Source organism: Geotrypetes seraphini, chromosome 17 (assembly GCF_902459505.1).
Source record: "Geotrypetes seraphini chromosome 17, aGeoSer1.1, whole genome shotgun sequence".
Classification (NCBI taxonomy): domain Eukaryota; kingdom Metazoa; phylum Chordata; class Amphibia; order Gymnophiona; family Dermophiidae; genus Geotrypetes; species Geotrypetes seraphini.
The window spans coordinates 27793633-27819790 of NC_047100.1; the positions used below are offsets into that span (position 1 = coordinate 27793633).

Genomic DNA, 26158 nt, shown 5'->3' on the forward strand with positions numbered 1-26158 from the left:
GGAGATTGTGATGTCATAATGCCTCATTCCACCAATGCCTAATAGCCAAACTCATCAGTGATGTCGCAATGGCTTGATTATTTCTATACAGGCAGTCCCTGGGTTAAAACCGAGTTATGCTTTTAGATAAATTATTTTTTAATTAAAAAAATAATAAATACAGTGTACAATATATAAATGAATAACTACAATCATGTATAACATATAAGTATAAATACAAAATTAAACAATTCATAAATTAATGGTATAGACTTTGTTCCCTCTAAGGCACAGCTACAGGAAAATGTAGGAGTCTATGCCACTGGAAATACTGCTCAGTGAAATCAAATGAAGCCGCAACCGCGTTCTTAAGTACGAGTCGTACTTAAGTCGGGCGTCTGTAACTAGGGGACTACCTGCACTTTCTTTCTGTGGATACAATCAAAGGACTTACATATTATATACAGGTTCTTACCTTTCACCATCTGTAGTGCAAAGGATTCCTTACTCAAGAACTGGTGAGAATTTCTAATATTTTGCCAACAGACAATGCAAGAGGATGTGGGATTCAGATCTCAGCCTCAAGTCCCCCAGCTCCACGTTATTAACGCTAGACTTCACAGCGAATCCTAACTGGTTAGAGCGAATGGATATTACAGTAGATTTAATATCAGAATGTTTAATATTATCAGCAAAATGCATGAACTTTAAAAGGTTTCACGGGGATAGTACCTTAATTTTGTCATAGGATACTGCGTTTTTAATTCACTGTCAAAAGTACTTAGTGACATTTAAACAAGATTGAGGTAGAAGGACTACCAAGGCTAAGGTCCTAAGAGCCTCATAATCCCTCTGCATCGCTTCGTTTAACTGCCAGAGCATCTTTCTTTCATGTTGATGTGATAGGATTAAAATCAACTTGTTAAAACTGAAATTTGAGGTCGCCTGTAAGGTTCGTTAAGTAAAGGCGGCTTTGTGAAAGTTGGTGATTTTATGGAAGAAAAATGAAATCACTTATGGGACTTATTACCGAAATAAGGAGCTACCTGTTCCCATTACCAATATCAACATACACGAGTTCACGGTCCGCAATTCGCGGGGTTTTCCATGCCAGCATTACCAAGATATCAAGTGACTCGCGTTAGGCTGCCCTCGCTCGAGCACAATGATTCGGGGACCGCACTCCCCTCCCCGTGGTCCACCGTCGCTTCCTGGTCTCCTTCCCGGAGCTTCCTCTGACACAACAGCTGTCCCGCCTTGCCGGAAACAGGAAGCAACCTCAGAAGAGGGCGGGACCCCAGAGAAGGGAATGATGCAGGTGATGTAGAGGCGTGTTTACAGTATTTGCGGTTTTTTGAAATTCGTGGGGGCTGCAGGAACGTAACCCCCGCAAATTTCGGGGAATACTAAATCAGATAAGCTCTATGTGGATAGCAATTTGAAAAGAAACCAATCAGTTTTTGTAGCAGATGTAATACTATAAGGCTGTATTGGGGGTTTAGGTCTGATGCAGCATGTTTATGACTTATCCAGTTTGCACATCCATTCCATCTGCTATCGCTTTCTCTCCCCTAGAAATCCTACGTACTTGTCCCAAGCTCTCTTTAATGCAATTACAGTTTTCGTCTCCACCACTTCCAGCAGGAGAACATTCCATGCATCCACCACCCTTTCCGTGAAAAAGTATTTTCTGAGGGTCCTTCTGAATTTATCCCCTTTCACCTTCATCCTATGCCCCCTCTCATTCCAGAGCTTCCTTTCAATTGAAAGAGACTCACCTCATGTACATTTATGCCACATAGGTATTTAAATGTCTATCATATCTCCCCTGTCCCGCCCTTCCTCCAAAGCATACATATGCTTTATGATGAAGATCACTGACCATTTTAGTAGCCTTCCTCTGGACCAACTCCATCCTTTTTATATCTTTTTGAAGGTGTGACCTCCAGAATTGCACACAATATTCTAAACTAGTATCTTAGCCCGTTACATTAACGGATGCTAGCTGTCTGTCTTTCTTCCCCCCCCACTTCCCTGTGCAGCAGCCACAGCAGCATTCCCTCCCCCTCCATGTCCCTGTGCAGCAGTATTTCCCCCCACCCTACTTCCCTGTACAGCAGCATTTCGATCCCCCTCCTCCCTACTTCCATGTGCAGCAGCAGCATTCCCTCCCCCCATACCACTTCCCTGTGCAGCAGTAGCGTTTCCCTTACCCCCCTTCCCTTTCCGCGGTCCTGCTGATTCCAGGAGCGTGTGCAGCACTATACACACGCTGCTTCGGGGCCTTCTACTGCCCTGATTTACTCTGGCACGTCTCTGATGACATCATCAGAGACACGGCAGGGAAAATCAGGGCAGTAGAAGGGGAGGGGAGTGTTTTTTCGGTGCTTCCCGCCCCACGAGGTGTCGCCACGGCTCCTCTTAATCCCCACCAGCGTCTGAAGCCTTTTCCGACGCTGGTGCCACTGGTGAGAGGAGCCGAATATTGGGGAGAGCAGGGAGTCCAGCGCTGGCGGCCAGTCCTGTCGGCGAGTGCAGGTAAGTGCTGGGAAGAAAGCTGGGGACTCGCGCATGCGCACTTCTGCGGCCACAGACCTACAGATAATGGAAGCACGCAGTTAAGAGTGCGCATGCGCGGCTAGGGTTTTATTATATAGGATGAGGTCTCGTAAGAGTCTTATACAGGGGCATCAACAACTCCTTTTTCCTACTTGGCCATACCTCTTCCTATGCACCCAAGCCTCCTTCTGGCCTTCGCCGTCATCTTTTCAACCTGTTTGGCCGCCTTAAGATCAACACAGACGAACACACCCGAGTCCCGCTCCTCTTTCGGGCACAAAAGTTCCCCTAAACGGTATCGTTCCTTCAGGGTTTTGGGCTTTATATTTTAGCTGCCAAATTCCAGATCATTCTTCAAGCTTCTACACCATCAGGGAGGTTTACCCCATTGCAGATTTTGGTATCGTCCACAAAGAGGCAAACCTTACCAGGCAGTCTCTCAGCAATATCACTTTCAAAAATGTTAAAAAGAACTGGCCCAGGAATCAAACATTGGGCACACCACTGGTCTTTTCCTCAGAGTGAGCCCTGTTTACCACTATCCTCTGTCGCATTCCTCTTAACCATCATAATTAGAAAACTTGATATTGTCTCAAGAAGTTGTAGTTATACTATCTACAGTATATACACAAGAGGAAGTATGTCACCAAAAGTATATTCGGATGTTAGAATAGGCAGATATTATATAGACAGGGTTAGAAGAGAAAGCATAGCTGTTTTGAATCACTTGGGTGGTTACATAGTAGCATAGTAGATGACGGCAGATGGTCCATCCAGTCTGTCCAACCCGATTCAATTTAAAGTTGGGTTTTTTTTCTTCTTAGCTATTTCTGGGCAAGAATCCAAAGCTCTACCCGGTACTGTGCTTGGGTTCCGAATACTGAAGTCTCCGTCAAAGCTCACTCCAGCCCATCTACACCCTCCCAGCCGTTGAAGCCCTCCTCACCCAAAAGGCCATTTTCAGACACAGACCGTGCAAGTCTGCCCAGTACTGGCCTTAGTTTTTCAATATTTACTATTATTTTCTGATTCTAGCTCCTCTGTGTTCATCCTACGCTTCCTTGAACTCTTGTCGCCGTTTTCCTCCCCTTTTTGGGTTGGCCAACTTATGGACTTGTTTATTTTCCTGTTTGGATCTTGAAAAAAGTAGTCTAAAGTCCTCCAAATATCCTGGATTTTGCGCAGTGAGTCAGATGGATCTGGTTAAATGCCATTAAAATGAGGCTCTGTTCTATGACGAGTTGAGCATTAGCAGTGAGAATACCGACTGCTCTCGTACCGTGTCCGAACACATAGCACGTTTGGACACTCACATCAATGCTCTGTCATGAGAACAGCAAACAGATCTCACTCATACTTTATTCACGGACAGTTTACGGGGCAGGAGGGGGGAAGAAACCGTCCTGTAGCAGCTTTCTGGCTTTAAAAGTTTCAGAAAGAGCAGCATGCCAAGACAAACAAAGCCCAGAACAACAGGGAGATCTCGTTTCAACAGGGACGGAGCAGGGGGTAGGAGACCAGAAAGAAACAGGAACCCACCAAGGCTGCAGAAAAAGCCCCCAAAACAATAAAGCAGTTTTGTTAAAAGTAGACGCCGGTATCTTTGGTAACTGAGAAGGAACAAACGTGTTCCTTGCTGTGCTGCTCCCATGGTAAGATGAGATCATTTGGAGGTGGCCATATGATCTTCTGAATAAAGGAAAAATAAATTATAGGTATTATATTATGTTATTAAGACCTCATCATAGGTTCCTTCTTCAGGTCAGTGTCATTTGAAGGAATGGGTGAGAGGGGTGACAAGCCATGGCGTCATGTCAAGGAGATGTCATCGTACTTTGTAGAGGACACAGCACCATTGAACCAAGTCTGTCACCGTTGCTACTAAAGCAGTGACACTCATACATACAAGGTGTAAGTTGTCATGTAGCCAAATTCTCAGAGAAGGATCCCGCCTGATTGTGTCAAGGGAAACATTGCATAACATAAAAGCAATTTCTAGACCGCATAACCGTTAAGTTCTATGCGGTTAACGAAAGATTAAATAATAAAGCTACAAATGGATGAAAGAACGTGACAGTTTGCGGTTAATTGCACAAACATTTGGGGAACAAATGCATTTTAAATTGTTTCTTACAATGTAAATAAGAAGCAGAGGATAGTACACTTCCGTATTTGCGAATTCCGTATCTACGGATTCGCTTATTCGCGGTTTTAAATTAAAAAAATTTATTTTCATTTTTCAGGCTATTTTAAGCCCTGTAAGCTCCCCCTTAAGGCGCTCCTGGTGGTCTAGCGGGTTTTAGGGGCAGGAGCGGTCTTCCCACGCTCCTGCCCCATGCAGATCGCTCACAGGAAATGGCTTGAGAGACTACGGGAGCTCAAGGCAGCCATTTCCTGTGAGCGTGGGAAGATCGCTCCTGCCCCGTAAACCCTCTAGACCACCAGGTAAGGCTTAAGGGGGGGCCTTTCAGGGCTTAAAATAGCCGGGGGAAGCGGGGGTGAGGGGCAGAACCGGCCTGAATATTATTCGCGTTTTTTTAATATTCACGGGCCGTCTCTGCCAATAACCCCCGCAAATACGGAGGGCGAAGTGTAATAGATGTTTGAACTCTTTATCCCAAGTGGCAGCTTGATAGGAAAGTGTACGCTCATGATAAATTTTAAATTTACAAACTGAAACGGTCAGAACTGTAAAAAGAGGATGAGTTTTACGAGGGCACCTTTGTGCCGAAATATAAAACGATTTGGCCAAATATTGCGGGATTTGACCTAAAGGTACTCTATAGTAAATACATCCCTGTTTAAAGATGATACATGCCTCTACTGGCAACCAGTGGATGGACTGTCTAGAATGCTGATTAGCTTCGTGAAGTGTTAGCTTTAGGCATTGCATTGGCTCTAGGACACCCCTGAAATCCAACTATGTGCAATATTTTATTTCTTGGCCTAGTACAAAAAAAAGAGGGGAAAAAACCCCTACCTTATATACTCAAATCTAAACTGAGATTTGGGGGCCAAAAACAGGGCCCAAAAATGGGGGTGTCAATTTATATTCGAGTCATCCAACTGTGCACCCTCCACCTCCCTCCCAGACCCATTGCAAGCCTCCCCCCGGACCTGCCTTGAGCCCTGGTGGTCCAGCGGTGAGCTGGGACAGGCTCCGCCCCCACCCTCTCGCCCCTGAATAGGCCTACCTTGATTCTGAGTAAATGTTAAAAGTGAAACCCCCTACACGGTGATGTTTCGGAATGAAGTTTTGGTGTCACTTATTAAAACTGAGTGCGGAAATGCTGATTAACCCTGTGCATGCCGAGCAGTTGAAAGTTTCTAGTTGGATCAAGCCCTATCACTGAATTTGAACAGGGCAACGTTACCAAAAATTGTTAAGGAAAGAAGGCATTTGCAGACCCAAGCAAAATCCCTTCACCACTGAAGGACAAGAGGTTTCTCTTTTAATAACATAAAAGATTCTTTGAAAGCAACCTTTAGTAGGACTGAAATATTCACCCAAGCTAAATAATTATCATCTAGCCGAAAGTGCTTTGGAATGCTACAAGTCGAGAACAAGACAACGTGTGTTTCTAAATCCTCTATCATTTCTCTTCGGTGGGAATGCGATTTAATGAAACTGCACAGGGTGTGGTTAAAGATTGCTTCCTTCAAGGCAGGCACAAGTTATTATTTTTGTGAGTTAAGTACATATGAAAAGCGTTATCGTCTGTTTGCACAAATAAGCAAGTTAATCTCTGACTGTGATGTTATTTAATCACATCCTTCTGGTCTGAAGGATTTCGCCGAGGGTGTACTGTGCGTCACGGTACTTTACATTCGTAGAGAAATCGTTCTACGATTACAATGGATCAAGAATGCATTCTCTTTTGTTAATGACTATACTCACACACATCAATGTACTGGCAGATACAGTATATTGTAGAAAAGCATTAGCCTCGTATCTGTGTTGTTTGAATGTTCTAATGCAGCGGTCTCAAACTCAAACCCTTTGCAGGGCCACATTTTGGATTTGTCGGTACTTGGAGGGCCGCAGGAAAAAAAATAGTTAATGTCTTATTAAAGAAATGACAACTTTGCACGAGGTAAAACTCGTTACAAATTGCTTCTGATTATTTCAGCTATACAGTACACACTATAGCTCAGGGGTCTCAAAGTCCCTCCTTGAGGGTTGCAATCCAGTCGGGTTTTCAGGATTTCCCTAATGAATGTGCATGAGATCTGGGTGCATGAACTGCTTTCAATGCATATTCATTAGGGAAATCCTGAAAACCCGACTGGATTGCAACCCTCAAGGAGGGACTTTGGGATCCCTGTTATAGCTGAAATGATCAGAAGCAATTAAGGAAAGATTTATAAACTATAAAGAGTTTTTTACCTCATGCAAAAATTGTGATTTAGATTCTAAAGTATCAACTGCAAGAGACGAGATTTGAGTGTAGTCCTCTAGGGGAGAATCAATATCCGACTTGCGCCTGGAAAACTTGTGCCCCGACATTTCTGTGTAGGACAAATGCGCGCTGCCCCCTATGCCTTGTGCTCTGAAGGGGGGTTTGGGGGGAACCCCCCACTACACTCGCATTCTCATTGAGGGGGGAGAACACTCCCCCACTACTCTTACAACTCGCGATCTCCTCCTAAAGCCTTCCCATTTCCGCAATTAGGGGGGGGGGGTTTGGGGGGAACCCCCACTACACTCGCACTCTCATTGATGAGCCCCCCACACTACTCTTACAACTCATGATCTCCTCCTAAAGCCTTCCCATTTCTGCTTTTTGGGGGTGTTTGGGGGTAACCCCCCCACTATAATTGCACTCTCGTTAAGGGGGATGCCGATGCACAGATTGCTGCAACCCCCCATTAAACTTACAATTGTGCCCCGAAAATCCCGCTCCCTTCATGCGCGCATTTGACAGAAAGGAACTGTCGGGCGCTATTGACGGTGTACTGTGGTTTTTAGTGCCGGCCGCAACAGTAACAGCTCCGACGCTCATAGAGCTCCTATTCCATCACTATCTGCAAGGTGAGCCGGCTTGCCCGACTGGTCACATGACATTCTATGACACGCCCTCTTATCACTTCTCCCGCTCCAACCATTTCCCGTGAAAATATAAAAGTGTGAAACTTTTTGAAGAACCCTCATATCTATATATCCTGTACATATAAATATTTACGTATGGCTGAGAGCTATCGGTTGTGTATCAGCAAGTGCGAAGTGGCTACCGGTAAAAACGGACAAATATGGCCGTCTTTATTGAAGAAAGTTGACATTATAGAGTCCGACGTTGGCGGTCCTGGCTTGCAACGCTCGGAGCTGCACTGGAACACGACATTTGCTGTCATTGATCTCTGATCTTTACAGCATATTCATTCTGTTTGGCCTCTGTACAAAATCCCGATGCGACCTCCACAAGCTGTTTACAGTACGAGTTTTATAAAGAAAAACAGATGTAAATCTGAAGTGAACTTAAAAAAAATAGCTGCTTGGGTCAGATCCTTATGAATATGGTTGTCTAAGTTTTATGGTGCTTCGGAACGATGTATGTATATGACAGTACGACTTTGTGGATGGGTGGGTGATGATGGAAGGTGGTAGAAAGTCAGAAGGGATTCGGACTCCATGCCCACCCCTTCAACCCTCAGCTCCACAAGAAATTGCAGACTTTGTAGAGGATGACGTAGACAGATTTAGTACAAAGAAACCAAAATGGAATTGTCCAAAGAATAGTGTCCACAAACTCATCTGATAATGTAAAGATCTTTATTCCTCCAGTATCACAATAGTCCAATCAATGATCCAATGACTCTTTTCAATACCAGCATAAATACTCCTGAGGCAGGCCTGGTGGCCGAAACATGTACGTGTCGAGTCATTGGATCATTGATTGGACTATTGTGATACTGGAGGAATAAAGATCTTCACATTATCAGATGAGTTTGTGGACACTATTTTAGTGCACATCTTTCTCCTTTGGACAATTCCATTTTGGTTTCTTAGTATTTTAGTTTGTGGTTTTGTTTTTTCCCCTGGTTTGTTCTTTCTGTAGACACATTTAGTAACTGATTTTCCTATCCCCTCTCCTAGGGTTGCCAGATTTGCAAATTGGAAAATCCGGAGAGAGCTGGACCCAAAGGGGATGGGGCTGGATGTGAAAGAAATGTTGGATCCACAGTCAGAAGGAAGTCCAACCAGAAACTAATTAAATCACCAGATGATAAAGGTAGGGAAAATGATTTTATTTTCAATATAGTGATTGAAATGTGTCAGTTTTGAGAATTTATATCTGCTGTGCATATGAGAAATGAATGGAAAAAATTGCATTACAATTAGTAAAGGGATGGGATCTGGGACAGAGCTTGGCTGGGCTTAGGGAGATCTGTGGTTGGGGTACTCAGTTGATATTTGTTAGAATTAGGGGGTACTTAGATTGAAGTAGTTGAGAAACACTGCTGTAGGCCATCAGCTGGCGTCAGTGCCTCTCTTCCTCTCCGGCCCTCTTCCCTGCTGGCACCTCCCACTGGCGCCTCAGGGCCCATCTGGAGGGCCTCTGCACATGTGCGTATATTGACGTGATGATGTCATGCATACGCATGACATCATCACGGCAACGTCCGTGCACCTCGAGCCGTGGCCACTACCCTGCGGCCCTCGCTATATTTTCCGAGTTCGTTGCAGCCCCGTATCATTTTTGGGGTTGTGCAGGCCTGTTTTAAAATGGGATTTTTTTTTTTTTTTCCCCCAACAGGTGCCCGTGTTTAAAATCATCCTGAGGATGGCAAGAGGAAAGTCCCTTTAAGGGCACAGTGGCATTTTTATGTTTTTTAAGGCGGTGGGGGCTACTCGGTGGCGTAATAAGGGTGAGCGGCACCTGGGGGGGTGCCCCTCCCTTGCCCTCTTCTCGCCACCTCCGCCGCAGGCGCGCCCTCTTCCCTTTCCCCGTACCTTTTCAACTTTTCCAGCATACGCAGCGTGCCCGCGTTGGTGTCAGCTTGCCCTTTTGACGTCGCTTCCCAGGTGCGGGTCCCGGGAGTGACGTCAAAGAGAGCGTCAATGCCGTTGCAGGCAGCAACCTCGCGCTGGGGACGTGAAAAGGTACAGGGAAGGCAAGGGGCGGGAGGTGGGAAGACCGCACCTAGGGGAGACCGCTCCACCCCACACCCCCCTTTCTACGCCACTGGAGCTACTTCCAATACAAGAATGGAACAGTTTGCTTTAATGATGTCGGATTTGTTTTTTTTTTGGGTTCCGTTTTCTAGTTGCTAAATCCAGGATGCTTAAGAGACAGCAGATGGCTTTCATTTCTGAAGCCTGCATTGTCTTTTTCTTGGAACCTGATCGCCAGCTTCAGTTTCTAAAGATCTGCAACTATTTCTTTGAATATTTCCCTCAGATTCTCTGCCATGTGTGTCCTGGCCCCCGAATTCACTCCTAAAAACTAAGCATATGGTCACAATTTGCACAGAACTCACGTTATTAATCAAGGAAGGCCAAAGCCAGAGTTGTGAGTTAAAACTGCAAAAGGGTCCAGGAATGTTTAGAAATCAGCGCTCATAACTCCTGTTAGAACACTTATCGGCAGACGCCAGAGGAATGCTTTCTGCAAAAGACAGTCAACGACTTGAGGAGTACAACACTGTGAAATCCAGATGCTGCCTATGCAAGATGAGCTGTGGAAAAATAGATTTGACGATTCGGCTAGATCTTTGTGGAATACTTCTACATAAGTCTTGCAAACAGATTTTTTTTTTACCACTTTCTGTGGCATCAATTCGACTGTTTTATATTCATGCACCCAGCCTGAAGGTCATAGAAACATGATGGCAGATAAAAGGCGAAATGGCCCATCCGCAGCATCCACTGTCTTCTCCTCTCCCTATTGGCTAAGGTTCTTAACATTTGCATCTCCTCTTCCTATTGGTTAAGGCTCTTAACACTTGCATTGTGAGGTCATAGAGCTTTATAGAAACATGATAGCAGATAAAAGGTGAAATGGCCCATCCAGTCTGCCCATCCGCAGCATCCACTGTCTTCTCCTCTCCCTATTGGCTAAGGTTCTTGACATTTGCATCTCCTCTTCCTATTGGTTAAGGCTCTTAACACTTGCATTGTGAGGTCATAGAGCTTTATAGAAACATGATGGCAGATAAAGGCCAAATGGCCCATCCAGTCTGCCCATCTGCAGCATCCACTATCTCCTCTCTCTATTGGCTAAGGCTCTTTTTTTTTTTTTAGTTCAGGGAACTTTTTTATTAAATTTTGAAAACATAATATTAAAATACATGTGACACAATTCCAAAAATATTTACACGTCACATTTCAAAAGAAAGTAACGCCATAATGCGTAACGTAATAAGTAAGGTGAAAAAGAAAAGAGCAAAATATGAAGACGTGAGAATAAGAAGTACTAGTATCAGCTGTAAGTCATACAAGTAGTTAACAGTGCTACACAATCTAAAAAGATAGGGTTACTCGACGTTCATATTTACCCGGACACGTCCTCGTTTTAGAGGACTGTCTGGACGGCTTTTCAAAACCCGGCACTCTGTCTAGGATTTGAAGAGCTTCCAGCTCGGGACTGTGTCGGGAGGGCATCTGCGCATTGCAACGTGGTGACATCACATGCATGCGCAAATGCTCACCCGACGTGGCTCCGAGCTCGAGACGAGGTTGGGGGTGGGACTTGGGCAGGGCTGGGTGGGTCTGGGGGCCGGGCCATAGCTCCAGATTTTACGATTGTAAAATCTGGTAACCCTACTGATAGGGATTAAAGTAAACGAAACGCAAAAGGAAAAAGGCAGGCCGCTGCATACATTATGTACAGGAACCGCGTGCAAGCGTGTTCCATTTATAACTAGGGTGTCAAAGTCCCTCCTCGAGGGCCGCAATCCAGTCGGGTTTTCAGGATTCCCCAAATGAATATGCATGAGATCTATTTGCATGCGCTGCTTTCAGTGTATGCTAATAGATCTCATGCACATTCTTTGGGGAAATCCTGAAAACCCGACTGGATTGCGGCCCTCGAGGAGGGACTTTGACACCCCTGCCCTAGACTTACCCAGTTTCACCCATCCCTGCCCCCATTATGCCCCAATCTCGCACCCTGCTGCCTGACTCCTGCCCGACGCAATTTCGAGGAAGCTTTTCAAAACCCGGCCAAAGCGCAGGGTTTTGAAAAGCCGGCCAAACCCCCGGACATGTCCTCAAAAAGGAAATCCAGACGATGCTATTTAATATCTTTGTAAGGGATCTGCCTCAGGGACTTCGAGGCAAAATTACATTATTCGCAGATGACGCTAAACTATGCAACGTTGTGGGCAGCGCAGCAGAACCCGACAGCGCTACCGTGCCCGACACTGTAGAGCAGGACCTATTTTTACTGGAACAACGGTCCAGTACTTGGCAACTAAATTTTAATGCCAAAAAATGTAAGGTAATGCACCTTGGTAGCGGAAATCCATGCAGAACATACACCCTGAATGGTGAAAACCTAACCAGAACTGTAGCAGAACGAGACTTGGGAGTAATCATCCGGGAAGATATGAAAGCTGCCAATCAGGTGGAGAAAGCTTCAGCAAAAGCTAGATAAATGCTGGGCTGCATCGGGAGTTTTACCAGCCGAAAGCCTGAAGTTATACTGCCGTTGTACAGATCCATGGTGAGAACTCACCTGGAGTACTATATTCAGTTTTGGAGGCCACATTATCAAAAGGATGTGAAGAGAATGGAGTCGATTCAGCGAATGGCCACTAGGATGGTCTCAGGACTTAAAATTCTCCCGTATGAAGAACGTTTGAGCAGGCTCTGCTTATATTCTCTCAAAGAGCGCAGAGAAAGGGGGGGGGGACAGGATAGAAACATTCAAATACATCACGGGCCGCAATAAGGTGGAGGAAGAAATCTTTTTTTCTTACGGGTCCCACGGCGACAAGAGGGCATCCGCTAAAACTCAGGGGGGGAAGATTTTATGGGGACACCAGGAAGTATTTCTTCACCGAAAGGGTAATTGATCGAGGCCAGAACCACGCTCGACTTCAAAGGACGATGGGACAGACAGGTGGGGGGTAGCTCCAGAGGAATGCTTAAAAGATGGATTCTCGAGGGAGGGAGGGTTCTTGAGTGGGCAGACTTGTTGGGCCGCCGGCCCTTTTCTACTCTATGTATCTATGGTCACCCCATTTATAACAGTTATCAGGAGGACTCAATTTGCCTTCTGAGTCACCGCCTTGGCTGGCAGGTGTATCTGTTGGTAGCTGCAATATTTTGTCACACGAAAGCAAAGGCCAGACACTTTTGAGGCATAGTGGCATATAAGAAGAATGCAGGTGATTTAAAGCAGTTCCCTGGAGGACCACCAGGCCAGTCGGGTTTTCAGGACAGCCCTAATGAATATGCATGGAGCAGATTTGCATGCCTGGCACCTCCATTATATGCAGATCTCTCGCATGCATATTCATTAGGGCTAGCCTGAAAACCTGACTGGTGGGACAGGGTTGGGAACCACCGATATAAAGCACGCATGCAGTAAACAGAAATACCCCCCTCCTTTCTACTAAGCCATGGTACAGGTTTCTACAATGGCCCAGAGCACTAAATGTTCCAACCCTCATAGAATTAAATCCTGGTGCTCAGCGATGTGAGACCAGGATCTGTCAATCGAACTTTTTTTTTTACCTCTCAGACTTGTTCTCCATTGTCAGGTCCACCCAGAAGCCATTGAAGCAGTGTACATTCAGGTAGGGTGAATATTTTTCTGACCTCGGAGGGCTCACAATTTGAACTTGTGTCTGGGGCAACCGAGGGTTAAGTGACTGGCCCAAGATCACAAGGAGCTGCAGTGGGATTTGAAACGGTTCCCCCCCCCCCTCATTCTCGGGGCACTGCTCAGACTATCAGGCTCCTCCTCTCCAGCCCTACCACTTTGTGAGATTTCCGTGGTTCGTTCGACACTTTTCTGTTTTGTTTTGCGAAGCTAGGGAGAGCACTTTCCTTTGCTATGAGTCGCACTATCTTGAGATGCACCCACAAACTGTAGAATCCAAGACGCTGGCATAGCTGTCAGATAAAAAGAAACCACTAACTGTTTTTCTCATCTTCCATTGGTACTTAAAGAACCACAGAAACTAAAGACACCACATCATGGCTTTATGAATGCTATATCTAATGACTTTGATCAACTGCAACAGAGTTTGTCCATCTGCTTCCCCCCCCAAAAAAAAAAAGAAGCAGCAGGCCTTAAAATATGCACAAAATAATGAAATTTGCACTTGCACAGAACTGGAGGCTTGAAATCTATTTTTTCCCAGACGTCCAGGAAAGCCTGAATATGTCCAGGTCCTGGACGGACTTTCCCAAAACCTGGCAGTTTGGGTTTTGGAAAGCCTCGACGAGTTCCGGCCACAGCTGGAGGGCCTCTGAGCATGTGCGGATGACGTAACATGCTCGAGGCCCTTCTAGATGCGGCCCGGAGGTCGAGGAGGAAGAGACGAGGCTTTGTGGGGGGGGGGGCTAAGGGCAGAAACAGGGCGGGGCCACATGTCTGGGTGTTCACGATCCTAGATCTAGTAACCCTATGGAAACACAATCAAAACCTCACACAAGCTAATACATTTACTCTTCTAGAACTCTCCTTCCAAGTAAATGTGTCCCAGTTATGGAAAGCCGGATCAATAGCAACTCCAGCAGCTGGGAACTAAGACGGGGGGCTGGGCAGCTTATATACTCTGTGACCCAAAAACAGCAAGGACAAATCGAGAACAAAGAATATGTTGCGTTCTCTTCCCCCATTCGATGTTCCCACATAGGCGGGACGCTGCAGAACGAAGGGTTCCATGGCAGGCCCGCTCTTTGACACTGCGTGGGAGGAGCCAGCCGGGAAGAGGTATGTGAGGGGGTATAGCCATAACTGACTCTTCTGACCGCCAATTTTTGGGGAGCTCAGGGCCCCTGTGGCTCCCCCCCCCCTGTTCTGACGCCTACGATATTATCTTATCTTGGATTTCGTTATCTGAACTAGAGAATGACACGGTGACAAAATTCATCACCGTTCCCGTCCCCGCGGATAACTGCGGGAAATAATCCCATGTCATTTTCTAGTGTCTATTTCAACTTCGGTCCTTCTACACCAGCATTCTTCAAAGCAAAGTTTGCGGGTCAGTGGTTGTGGCCATTCATACTCTGATTCTTCCCTCTCTCTTTAGAGAATGACATGAAGATGGTTTCCCGTGGTTATCCGCGGGAACGGTGATGAATTTTGTCACCGTGTCATTCTCTAATCTGAACTATTATCCTCTCTGCAAGAAATACATTTCTAAAAACTATTATACTGGTTCCTTCTCCACTTGACAATGTTTTGGCCGTCTCTTCTCTTTGATTCATGCCTTCTCCCATAAATTCTGGGCTCCGTCTAAGGTTTTAGCTTTCCAGAAGATAATGGTGGGTTAAGGTTTTTCTTTTCAGTCCAGAGACGGATATCGTCCACCCACAACAGTTGTCAAATGTATCTGCACTTAAGAAATCCAATTTGCAATCTAAGCACTTTTTGTGGACATGGTGGAGGAGAAGAAAGCCAGGGTTATCAACTAGCTGCTAATATAGGATCTTTTGCATGGCTCCCAGCCAAGGGCTGTCCCTGTATGGATCAGACTAAAGTCTTTTGAAGGGGGGATATGCAATTGAAGGGGAAAAAAAGGTTCAGTTCATTTCAATCGAGGACCTGGTGCCAAATCTGACTGAACTGAAAAGTGCAGGAGAAAATTGTTGGGTCAAAAATGATAACGCAAGACATATTTTTCTTACCAAAAAAACTCGCCTCCTACGTTTCATGAGACTGGGAAAATTATTCTCACTGCTACTCCTTTTTCCTCCTTCCCTTTCTACCCTCTTCCCTCATTATACTTATTTATTTGGGATTTAAAAGTATCGACTGCCTTTAAGAAGTGATTCAGTCAAGGCAGTGTACAGCAAGATCTTAAATTCAGGTACCTTAAGTGTTTTCCCTATCTGTCACAAGGAGCAGTGCTGGGATCAAACCCACAACCTCAGGGTGCTGAGCTGGCAGCTGCAACCACTAGGCCACTCCTCCACTCAAGCCGGGCTCAGGAGACTCCAACACTCTTGCCAGCTTGAGCGCTGGACAATGTTCTTCTCTGGAACTTACAAAGGAATTATTCAAATTAAACACTTCAGGTCACGGAGAAATGGGGACGAATATGACCACATGAAGGGAGGAAGAAAGCTGAGAAAAGACAATATTGTGGAGTATAGTGGACGGTTCATAGACAACCTCGCGAAAAACAAAGGCGCGCGCCGACAACTGAGCGCAAGACGGAGGCACGCACCGAAGAAAATTACAGTTTTTAGGGGATCCGACGGGGGGTTTTGTTGGGGAGCCCCCCCCCAGTTTACTTAATAGAGATTGCGCCGGCGATGGGGGGTTATGGGGGGTTTGGGGGGTTGTAACCCTCCACATTTTACTGTAAACTGAACTTTTTCCCTAAAAACAGGGAAAAAGTGAAGTTTTCAGTAAAATGTGGGGGGTTACAACCCCCCACAACGCGGCGCGATCTCTATTAAGTAAAGTGGGGGGGTTCCCCCCCATGCCCCCCCCCCCCCCGTCGGAGCCCTAAAAACAGTAATTTTGTGCGGCACACACCTCCACGCTGCGCTCAATTGTCTGGGTGCGCCTTTGTCCCGGTGCGCTTTTGACCTGACACCATAGTGGACCGATGGAATAGCCCTAATGTTTTAATGCAGTGAGCTGAAAACCTGGGGAACGTACATTGCATTCTGTTGGTAGACTTTGCACAAAAGCAGTCTTAGAATTTATCCAAGCAGCTGGGTGATTGCTAGTTTCACTCCAGATTATAAGGTAACACGACCCCATCTGGATTTAAATAGTGCTGATAAGACCCTGTATTCCCTCAATCAGTTTCATCTAGTGCTATAAATGGGAACCATGCCTTCTTGTGGGAAGTTCCCTAACTATGCCTTACAGCTTGCCAAGCTGAATTTTATCTTAAAAAAAGGGGGGAGGGGGTTTCAAATCAAAGATGATGCTCCGTGCAACAGTCGGCTCCAAGAGAGAACACATGCCTTGTAATCACACATCTTGATCGTCTAATACCTTGTATGAAAACCAGAAACTGTACTCTGCATCTGACACTGTTTATAATTTGGAGTCTGAAGTCTGCCCTCCTTCAGCTCCTGTAATGTGAAGCTGTGCTTAGGGGCGAAAACCGAACTGGTCTCCCCACAGCCTCGGGAATACTTAGTTATAGTATCTATCAGGTGAGAAGTGAGGAAAGATCATATTTTTGCAATGCTTATCTTATGATTGTCATGGATTAAAAAAAACAAAGCCCAAGGTCGTTGGAGAAAGCTTTTCCCAGTAACTTGCACCAGATCTTTTAAATAGCAGAAACCAGTAGGAGGGGGTCCTGGGTCTTCATATGCTTATGTGCAATTGGCTCGCACCGGCCTGGTTCCCCTCTGAAATCACTTCCTGGTTGCAAGGCCAGGAAATGACATCAGAGGGAAACCCAACGCTGGTGCAAACAGCAGGCTGGAAAAACTGCTGGCCCTGACAAAGATTTAAAGAGGTACGGGGGGAAGGGAGGGTGAGAGTGTGGTGGGGAGGCAAGGAAGGAGCGGGGGCAGTGAGGAGGGTGTGGAGGGGCATCTCCTCTCCTTGCTATACCACTGGTAGCAACATTGGCTTCCCCCTATGTCTGTCGGTTCATAGACAACTCGGCAAAAGACAAAGGCGCGCGCCGACAACTGAGCGCAAGACGGAGGCGCGCACCGAAGAAAATTACAGTTTTTAGGGGCTCCGATGGGGGTTTTTGTTGAGGAGCCCCCCCCAGTTTACTTAATAGAGATGGCGCCGGCGTTGTGGGGGGTTTGGGGGGTTGTAACCCTCCACATTTTACTGTAAACTTAACTTTTTCCCTAAAAACGAAAAAAGTGAAGTTTTCAGTAAAATGTGGGGGGTTACAACCCCCCACACTGCCCCCACAACGCGGCGCGATCTCTATTAAGTAAAGTGGGGGGGTTCCCCCCCACGCCCCCCCCCCGTCGGAGCCGTAAAAACTGTAATTTTCTGTGGCGCACGCCTCCGCGCTGCGCTCAATTGTCTGTGCGCGCCTTTGTCCCGGTGCGCTTTTGACCTGACACCATGTCTGTCTCAATAGCAGACTATGGACACAGACGAGAACTGCATCTTGTTTAAAATCAGTACAAGGCTCCATTATGCCAGTCAGTAGGTTAAACCATTTTAACAAGGCCCCCTCCTCCCTCCAGAATTATGAACACTGGCTCCAGTATTTAGACAATTCAACAGAAAGCGAATACATACCACAACCATTAAGACCTTTGTTCCCTAATCATTATTAGTTTTATATCAGTCTCGGTAATACACTAGATTTTACAGTTTACGGAGGTAAATCTAGGGTGCCACTGAGCCCCTTATCACAGCCCCAGGCAGGCGTCTTCCTGACCAGGAATGTACATCGCCCAATCCAGGAAAGTCTGAAAAAGAAGAAGACCGTATCAGAAGCACAGAGAAGACCTAAGAATGTGATCAGCCGAGGAACACGGTGTCAGGTCAAAAGCGCGCTGGGACAAAGGCACGCCCAGACAATTGAGCGCAACGCGGAGGCGCGCACCGCTCTAAATTACTGTTTTTAGGGCTCCGACGGGAGTGTCGGGGGGGGGGGGAACCCCCCCACTTTACTTAATAGACATCGCACCGCGTTGTGGGGGCGTTGGGGAGGGGTGGGGGGGGGGGTTGTAACCACCTACATTTTACTGAAAACTTCACTTTTTCCCTGTTTTTAGGGAAAAAGTTAAGTTTACAGTAAAATGTGGGGGGTTACAACCCCCCAAACCCCCCATAACGCCGGCGCGATGTCTATTAAGTAAAGTGGGGGGGTTCCCCCCCACACACACCCCCGTCAGAGCCCTAAAAACAGTAATTTAGAGCGGCGCGCGCCTCCGCGCTGTGCTCAATTGTCCGGGCGCGCCTTTGTCTTTCGCACCGTTGTCTATGAACCGAGGAGCACGCAGACCGCTCTTTAGGAGGCGTTCGGCGAGCATCTTCTCTCCCCAGTCCTCAAACGAGGTCGTTTGGTTTTGAGTGGGCAAAATGTGGAATGCCACTCCGACGAGGCAGGGCCTTTAGGAGCAATCTTTTCATGTCCGTGAAATGGGAACGGTGTCGGTGAGTCTTAAATGCACGGCGACAAGAATTTTGGGGGCAGATTTTTCCGCATAGGCGTAAAGCCGAGCTTTTTTGCTGAGAATCTTCTTATGCGTTTCTGTTAATACAAGTGTAAGTGAGTAATACGGGTGTTTTCAGAATCCAGCCAAATTCTGTTGTTCCAAAATCAAAATTTTGACCAATCCATGAGTCATTTCTCGTGTACGCAAAATCGTACGGCCTCTTTTCCACTTCAGATGAAAACGGTGCAGCCTAGGCTAGATACTAAGAGCATAAAGAGTAAACTTGTACAAAGTTAACCTAACGAAGGACCTCATACACCCGGGACATGACTCAAGTTTCTTTCATGTCCTTCCCGGGGTGGTGTATTCATCATTGGTCCTATCAATATTTTTCAATTTTTCTTTTTGGCTGAATTTTTTAATACGATGTGAGAATTCAAAGAACGGAAGAAGCACTTAACTTTAGCCGAGCGACTTCTCCAATTAGGCAGCTCCACATCGCTTCATCAAAGCTGAATTCCAAGACGTCGTATTAATTTTTCTTGAAGCCGCACAGACTCGACATATTCCAGCCAATCTTTTAACGGCCCCTGACGAAACCAAGGCATGAAGCAGTTGAATAACCCGTCGGGCTAAAGTTAAGTGCTTCTTCCGTTCTTTTAATTCTCACATTGTATTAAAAAAAAATCAGCCAAAAAGAAAAATTGAAAAATATTGATAGGACCAATGATGAATACACCACCCTGGGAAGGGTGGGGGGTGTTAATAGTATTGGATTTGGAGATTACAGCACAATGTATATAGCCAGGTCACTGTGGTTCTTCTCAAACTCTTGGCACAAAACCTGCAGCAGTTATAAAAGTTTATTCTTGCTTTTCTGGGGGGCTCTTGCAAGACTGTTAGGCACCCAAGGCAAACTTTCAGCCTTGCACTCTGCTCAATTAACTTTTAAGACCCTAGGCCACCCCACCCCTCTGGGGCAGGGCTTTTGCACTGTCAAGCGGTTGAGTGTGTCATTGCTGTGATGGATGAGTGTGGTTTCAAGCAGGGGCATTGTTCATCTTCTGGCCCTGCTCGCTCAGACACAAAGCAGTAGTGATCTTGGACACGAGTGATTCATGTCTTTGGCCAAGGCCAGATATACATCTCCTGTACCCGTAGGCGTGGAATCTAGAGTGCTTCGCTGCCTATAGAGGGGAGTAAGAGGGAGATGATCGTGTTGGGGAAAGGGGAGGGTAAACCATGATGTGAAATGCAGGTGCCTCTAGACACACGTCCACTGTGCCTGTCTAGAAATACAGCCCCACCTCCTGCCAAATATTTGATATGTCACTGGGTTACTTCAAGAAAGGGCCGTGACAGCTGTACGTACTGTGCTGAGGAGATAAAGCAGGAGTGGAACAGGAGTAAAACCCACCCAATTCTACCAAACCAAATGTGACTATGTGCACTGCGACTCTCAGGGCAAAAGGGATGAAAGGCAGTCACAAAATAATTGGAAGGATTATATTGTACATTTGCTCTATTGACAATGCAAACAATTCTTGAATAAAGGAAAACACTGCATATTCTTTTAACATCAGTTTAGGCTTAAATCTTCCTTCACTGTTTGTCCTGAAGATACTTAAGTTAATTTTACATTGCTTAGAACTAGAAACAGAGAAACATGACAGCAGATAAAGGCCAAATGGCCCATCCAGTTTGCCCATCCACAGCATCCACTATCTCCTCCTCTCCCTATTGGCTAAGGCTCTTTACAGCTGCATTGTGATGTCATAGAGCATTATCGTTATAAGCTAAGGCTCGTAATTCTTGCGTTGTGAGGTCACAGAGCTTTATGGTTATAGAAATTTGAAGTCAGCTAAAGGCCAAATGGCCCATCCACTATCTCCTCCTCTCCCTATAGTTTAAGGCAGGTGACATATGCAGAATTAGAAAAAGTACAGAAAAGGGTAAAGGCTAAAGCGGCTAAGGCTCTTCAGCTTGGAGGTCTACAAAATACTGAGCGGAGTGGAAAGGGGAGACGTGAATCCCTTGTTTTCTCTTTCCAAAAATACTGGAACTAGGGGGCATGCAATGAAGCTACTAAGTAGCAGAATTAAAACAACCTGGAGAAAATATTTCTTCACTCAAATGTGCCATTAAAATCTGGAATGCATTGTCGGAGAATGTAATGAAAGCAGTTAACTTAGCAGGATTAAAAAAAAAAAAAAAAAAAGAGGTTTGGCTGATTTCCTAAGATAAAAGCCCATAAGCCGTTAATAAAATGGACTTTGGTGAAATATAGGCCTGGATTCTCTAAACGGTGCCACTGTGGGAGGCCATCTTAAAAGCGGCCGCCAATCACGTGACGGTGTCGTTTAGAGAATTGTTCTTCCGGCAAAGATAGGCCCTGGAAATGTAGGCCAGGGTTTTCAAGGGCCTACCTTAGATATGAATTGTGCCTACAGAGGTGCCCATCGGAGTTAGCCATGTCTACAGTGGCATTAGGCACCGGTAGGTGCCTCTGGAGGCATGATTCCAGCAGCGTTTTTATAGGCGCCAGTGATCACCTGAAATCTCTTTTAAAAGAACTCTTAAATGGTGTTTCCTTCTTAACTTAGGCACCAGTAGGGTACCTACCAACCCCTAAGTTCAGGCACCAATTCTAGAATATGGGCCACACTGCTTCTTCCTAGGCTACGCAGCATAAAATCTATTTTACTCTTTTGGGATCTTGCCAAGTACTTGTGACCTGGGTTGGCCACTGTTGGAAACAGGATACTGGCTTTGATGGACCTTCGGGCTGTCCCAATATGGCAGTTCTTATGTGAGCTGAGTACAGGACAATCAAGCCATTGTGACATCACTGAAGAGGTTGGCTCTCAGGCATTGGTGGAATGAGGCATTATGACATCACAATCTCAGCTCTGGAATGTTGCTACTTTTTGGGTTTCTGCCAGTTACTTGGGACCTGGGTTGGCCACTGTTGGATTAAACCAAGAGTGGAATTGTCCTAATAAGACTGTTATGAAAATGTCCTTTTATTCATCCAATGGTTCAAAATGACTTTATTCATCGAGTAACTGAATGACTCGACAGGTACATGTTTCGGCCAAACCGGCCTGCTTCAGAAGTCTACAAATATATACATACACAACTGAATTAAAAACATAAAAATCCATCAATACATACTAACACAACCTAAGCGCATATTATAATGACAAATAAAAAGGAGCAAATATTAATAATACATATCAATAAAATCTGCATAATAAATAATTATAAATTTCATATAGATAAAGCAATACTTTGAGAAGTTAAATATCATGCTAAAGAGTTAAAAATAGTTAAGGGTTTAAAAAGTTTATAAAAGAATCAATCAATAGAGGAAACAATATTTACTGTATTACTATGTATGTTACATGATATGTGAAAACTTAAAGACAGATATAAGAATGAAAAAATGGTGGAAAAGAAGATAAGACAGATAAAATATACACAGTACATCAACAGGGTCAGAGAAACCCTAGCAAAACAAAAAAAAAATGCAATGATTATTAAAGATAAAATACAACATGTAATAACCAATACATAGACCACAATAATTAAATAATTAAGCCAATACATATTCCAATATTAAATAATTAAAAATAGTTAGCAGAAACTCTCAACTATGCTGGTAACAGAATACAATAAATATTACAATAAAGAGACTATTGCAATCAAAAAGAAACACTGGTGGAAGCGGCACAATTAAAATAATGCAAATAGTAATTTTAAAAAACTGTAATGAAATAATTTTAATAAACCTCAACAAAATGGGTGAAAGACAATATGAAAGCTGTTGCAAACAGGATGCTGGGCTTGATGGACCTTCGGTCTGTCCCAGTACCGCAGGAAACCATCCCGTGTCATTCTTTAGCATCTATCTCAAGCTCAGTCCTTCTACACAGTATTCTTCAATGCAAGGCTTGAGGGTCAGTGGCTGGGCCCATTCATACTCCGATTCTTATGTGAGCCAAATATAGGATAATGAAGCCATTATGACATCATTGATGAGGTTGGCTCTTAGGCATTGGTGGAATGAAGCATTATGACATCACAATCTCAGCTCTGGAATGTTGCTACTTGTGAGCTGAATTGCCCTCTATTGGGAACTGGACTTGAAGGACCTTTGGTCTTTCCCAGTACAGCAATTCTCATGTTTCTATGTGAGCCAAGTACAGGACAATCAAGCCATTGTGACATCACTGATGAAGTTGGCTCTTAGGCATTGGTGGAATGAGGCATTATGACATCACAATCTCAGCTCTGGAATGTTGCTACTCTTTGGGTTTCTGCCTGGTACTTGGGGCCTGGGTTGGCCATTGTTGGATACAGGATGCCGGGCTTGATGGACCTTTGGTCTGTCCCACTATGGCAATTATTATGTTCCTATGCCACGTACATAAGTGTACACTTTCCTGCTGTGAGACAGCACATATTCATATCTGTTACCAGTGGTGAAATGGGGGCATTTAATTATAGAATAATGGCAGATAAAGACCAGCAAGGTTGATCTAGTCTGCTCAGTAAGGTAGCTAGAAATGTACGCCTTTGTTTAGGGTGGTACCTGCCAATGGATTCAGTTTACACCTTTCTACACCTTCATTTAAGGCTGTGTCCGTCTCTCCATGCCGATTATATTTCTCCCTGCCTTTATTTAGGATTCCACCTGATGCCCGGTGCTTTTAATTATTTATTGGAATTTATTAATTGCTTTTACGAAGAGATTCACCAAAAGTTAGCACGCTTAGGCTTTTCTTTCAAGTTTTATCTGCGGTTCGGTGCACGTTATACCTCTCTATGCCATTTTTGACGTGTGAATGTCAAGCTGTTGTTTTTTTCCTTTGATCCACCCTCTTGCTAGATAGGGATCCTCCGCATTTTCTAACTTTGTGAATTTTGTGGTTAACTTTTAGCGGAATAATAAAGCTGACGTCAGCTTTAAGCATTCTAGGAGTTGGATGACATTAGCGGTCGCGGGGCACCGGCATTTTGACTAGGCTTCAAACTGGCATATATATATATTATATCGGCACTCAACGTTTGGTGCAGGAATTGGCTCTAAGGCTCGTATTCTCGTTAGGCAGCAGTAACATAGAAACATAGAAGATGACGGCAGAAAAGGCCAAATGACCCATCATAGAAACATAGAAGATGACGGCAGAAAAGGGCTACAGCCCATCAAGTCTGCCCACTCTGCTTACCCACCCCCTGTCTATGCCCTAATGACCCAATTTCCTTATCTTGACCCACGTAGGGATCCCACATGGGTATCCCATTTATTCTTAAAGTCTGGCACGCTGTCTGCCTCGATCACCTGCACTGGAAGCTTGTTCCAATGATCAACCACTCTCTCTGTGAAGAAATTTTCCGCCCCTGAGTTTGAGCGGGTGCCCTCTTGTGGCCGAGGGTCCCTTGAGAAAGAAAATATCATCTTCCACTTCGACACGTCCCGTGAGGTATTTAAATGTTTCGATCATGTCTCCCCTCTCCCTACGTTCTTTGAGAGTGTAGAGCTGCAATTTGCTCAGTCTCTCTTCGTACGAGAGACCCTTGAGTAGGCATCCTTCCGCCGCCTAACTTGATTGTTTAATTTGCGCTACATGACGCAACAATTATCCGCATCATTTAAAACCAATTAAAGAGTAATTACAAAACAAAAAAAAAGGTGCCGCTAGGCAGCATCCGGGACTGGTGCTTAGGTCCGTGGCGGCTAGCGGAACATGGCGATGCCGAAGCCCAGAAGTGGGCACGGTTTGGGACAGCGCCGGACTTCGGCGTCACTAACCGCGATTCTGACGAGACCCTAGGTACCGGAAATGTGAAACCCTGGCCTGCATTTCCGGCGCCTGGGTTCCCGTCAAGCTGCGATTCTGGAAACAGTACCTGTCGGTGATTAACACGCGACTGGCACCGCTTACAGCAGGGGTGTCAAAGTCCCTCCTCGAGGGCCGCAATCCAGTTGGGTTTTCAGGATTTCCCCAATGAATATGCATGAGATCTATTAGCATACAATGAAAGCAGTGCATGCAAATAGACCTCATGTATATTCATTGGAGAAATCCTGAAAACCCAACTGGATTGCGGCCCTCAAGGAGGGACTTTGACACCACTTATTGTCAAAGTTCTTGAGACCTTAATTCTATTTTTCTTTTACAATGTATGCCTAGCCAATCTTTTGTAAACCATATTACAGGGGTGGGCAACTCCAGTCCTCGAGGGCCGGAATCCAGTCGGGTTTTCAGGATTTCACCAATGAATATGCATGAGGTCTATTTGTGTGCGCTGCTTTCAATGCATATTCATTGGGGAAATCCTGAAAACCCGACTGGATTCTGGCCCTCGAGGACCGGAGTTGCCCGCCCCTGGATAGAACTTATAGGCAATGCGGTCTGGAAATGGATTTTTATGTTCTGTTATATCTTCCCACTCATTACCTCTCTGCTTCTCCCCATGCACTTGAAGCTTATCCCTCCTTTGATGCCTGTTCATCAGTAAGCTTTTAAGAGCAGAGACCCTGAAAGCCTCTCTGCTTCCTGTTTGCTGTGTGACCTGGTTTTCCTGTGCACGTCACACTTGGTGCTCTTCTGGCCTCCTTATCACACTTCCCCCTCCGCATTCATGGTGATCGGGGAACAGCATGGCAGCGAATAACTTTTCGTATGCTATTTGCGGTTTTTCTGTTTTAAAAAAAAAAAAAAAACCCCAAACCCTTAAAAAACTGCGAATAGCCTGACCTGCAAGTGTAGCAATTTTTTCCGTACAATGCTGGGAGTATCGATTTTCTCTTGTGAAATGCTGGGAGCAGCGATTTCCTGTGATGTAAATTTGGGGGTGGGAACGAAAAACTGTGAATAACCGAAACCGCGAATACAGAGAACGACGTGTACTCCCATTATGTAACACGCCCCCTTCCTTTTACAAAGCCGTGCTAGCGTTTTTCACGCCGGGCACGGCGGTAACGGCGCGGACGCTCGCGGGAATTCTACGAGCGTCAGAACTGTTACCGCGGCGGCCGGCGCTCAGTACGCTAGTGTGGCTTTGTAAAAAGAGGGGGGACGGTGGTTTGTGTTTTCCCCTATTCCCCCCCTTAACGCACGCAACCCGATGGCTGGTGCAAATCTCAGCTTCACCAAAAACAACGAAGTGACAAGACTAACTGCCGTTACATGGGAAAAACATTTTCTTTATACGTATTATTTCCCTCGGCCTTCAATACAGTAGCCAGACTTGGTGTCAGGTCAAAAGCGCGCCGGGACAAAGACACGCGCAGACAATTGAGCGCAGCACGGAGGCGCGCGCCGCAGAAAATTAATTTTTACGGCTCCGACAGGGGGGTGTGGGGGGGGAACCCCCCACTTTACT

At 45.5% G+C, this 26158-nt stretch overlaps 1 protein-coding gene and 1 long non-coding RNA gene across 3 annotated transcripts in view; one reads left to right on the top strand and one right to left on the bottom strand.

Annotated features, from left to right (window-relative positions):
* Positions 1-8753, top strand: part of LOC117351104 — a 219694-nt gene extending 210941 nt beyond the window's left edge. The window contains exon 3 of the long non-coding RNA XR_004537326.1: positions 8633-8753. This is a non-coding gene — a long non-coding RNA (uncharacterized LOC117351104). The remainder of the gene's footprint in view (positions 1-8632) is intronic.
* PDZRN3 (PDZ domain containing ring finger 3) overlaps positions 1-26158 on the bottom strand; it is a 216293-nt gene that overhangs the window by 125827 nt on the left and 64308 nt on the right. The window lies entirely within an intron of this gene.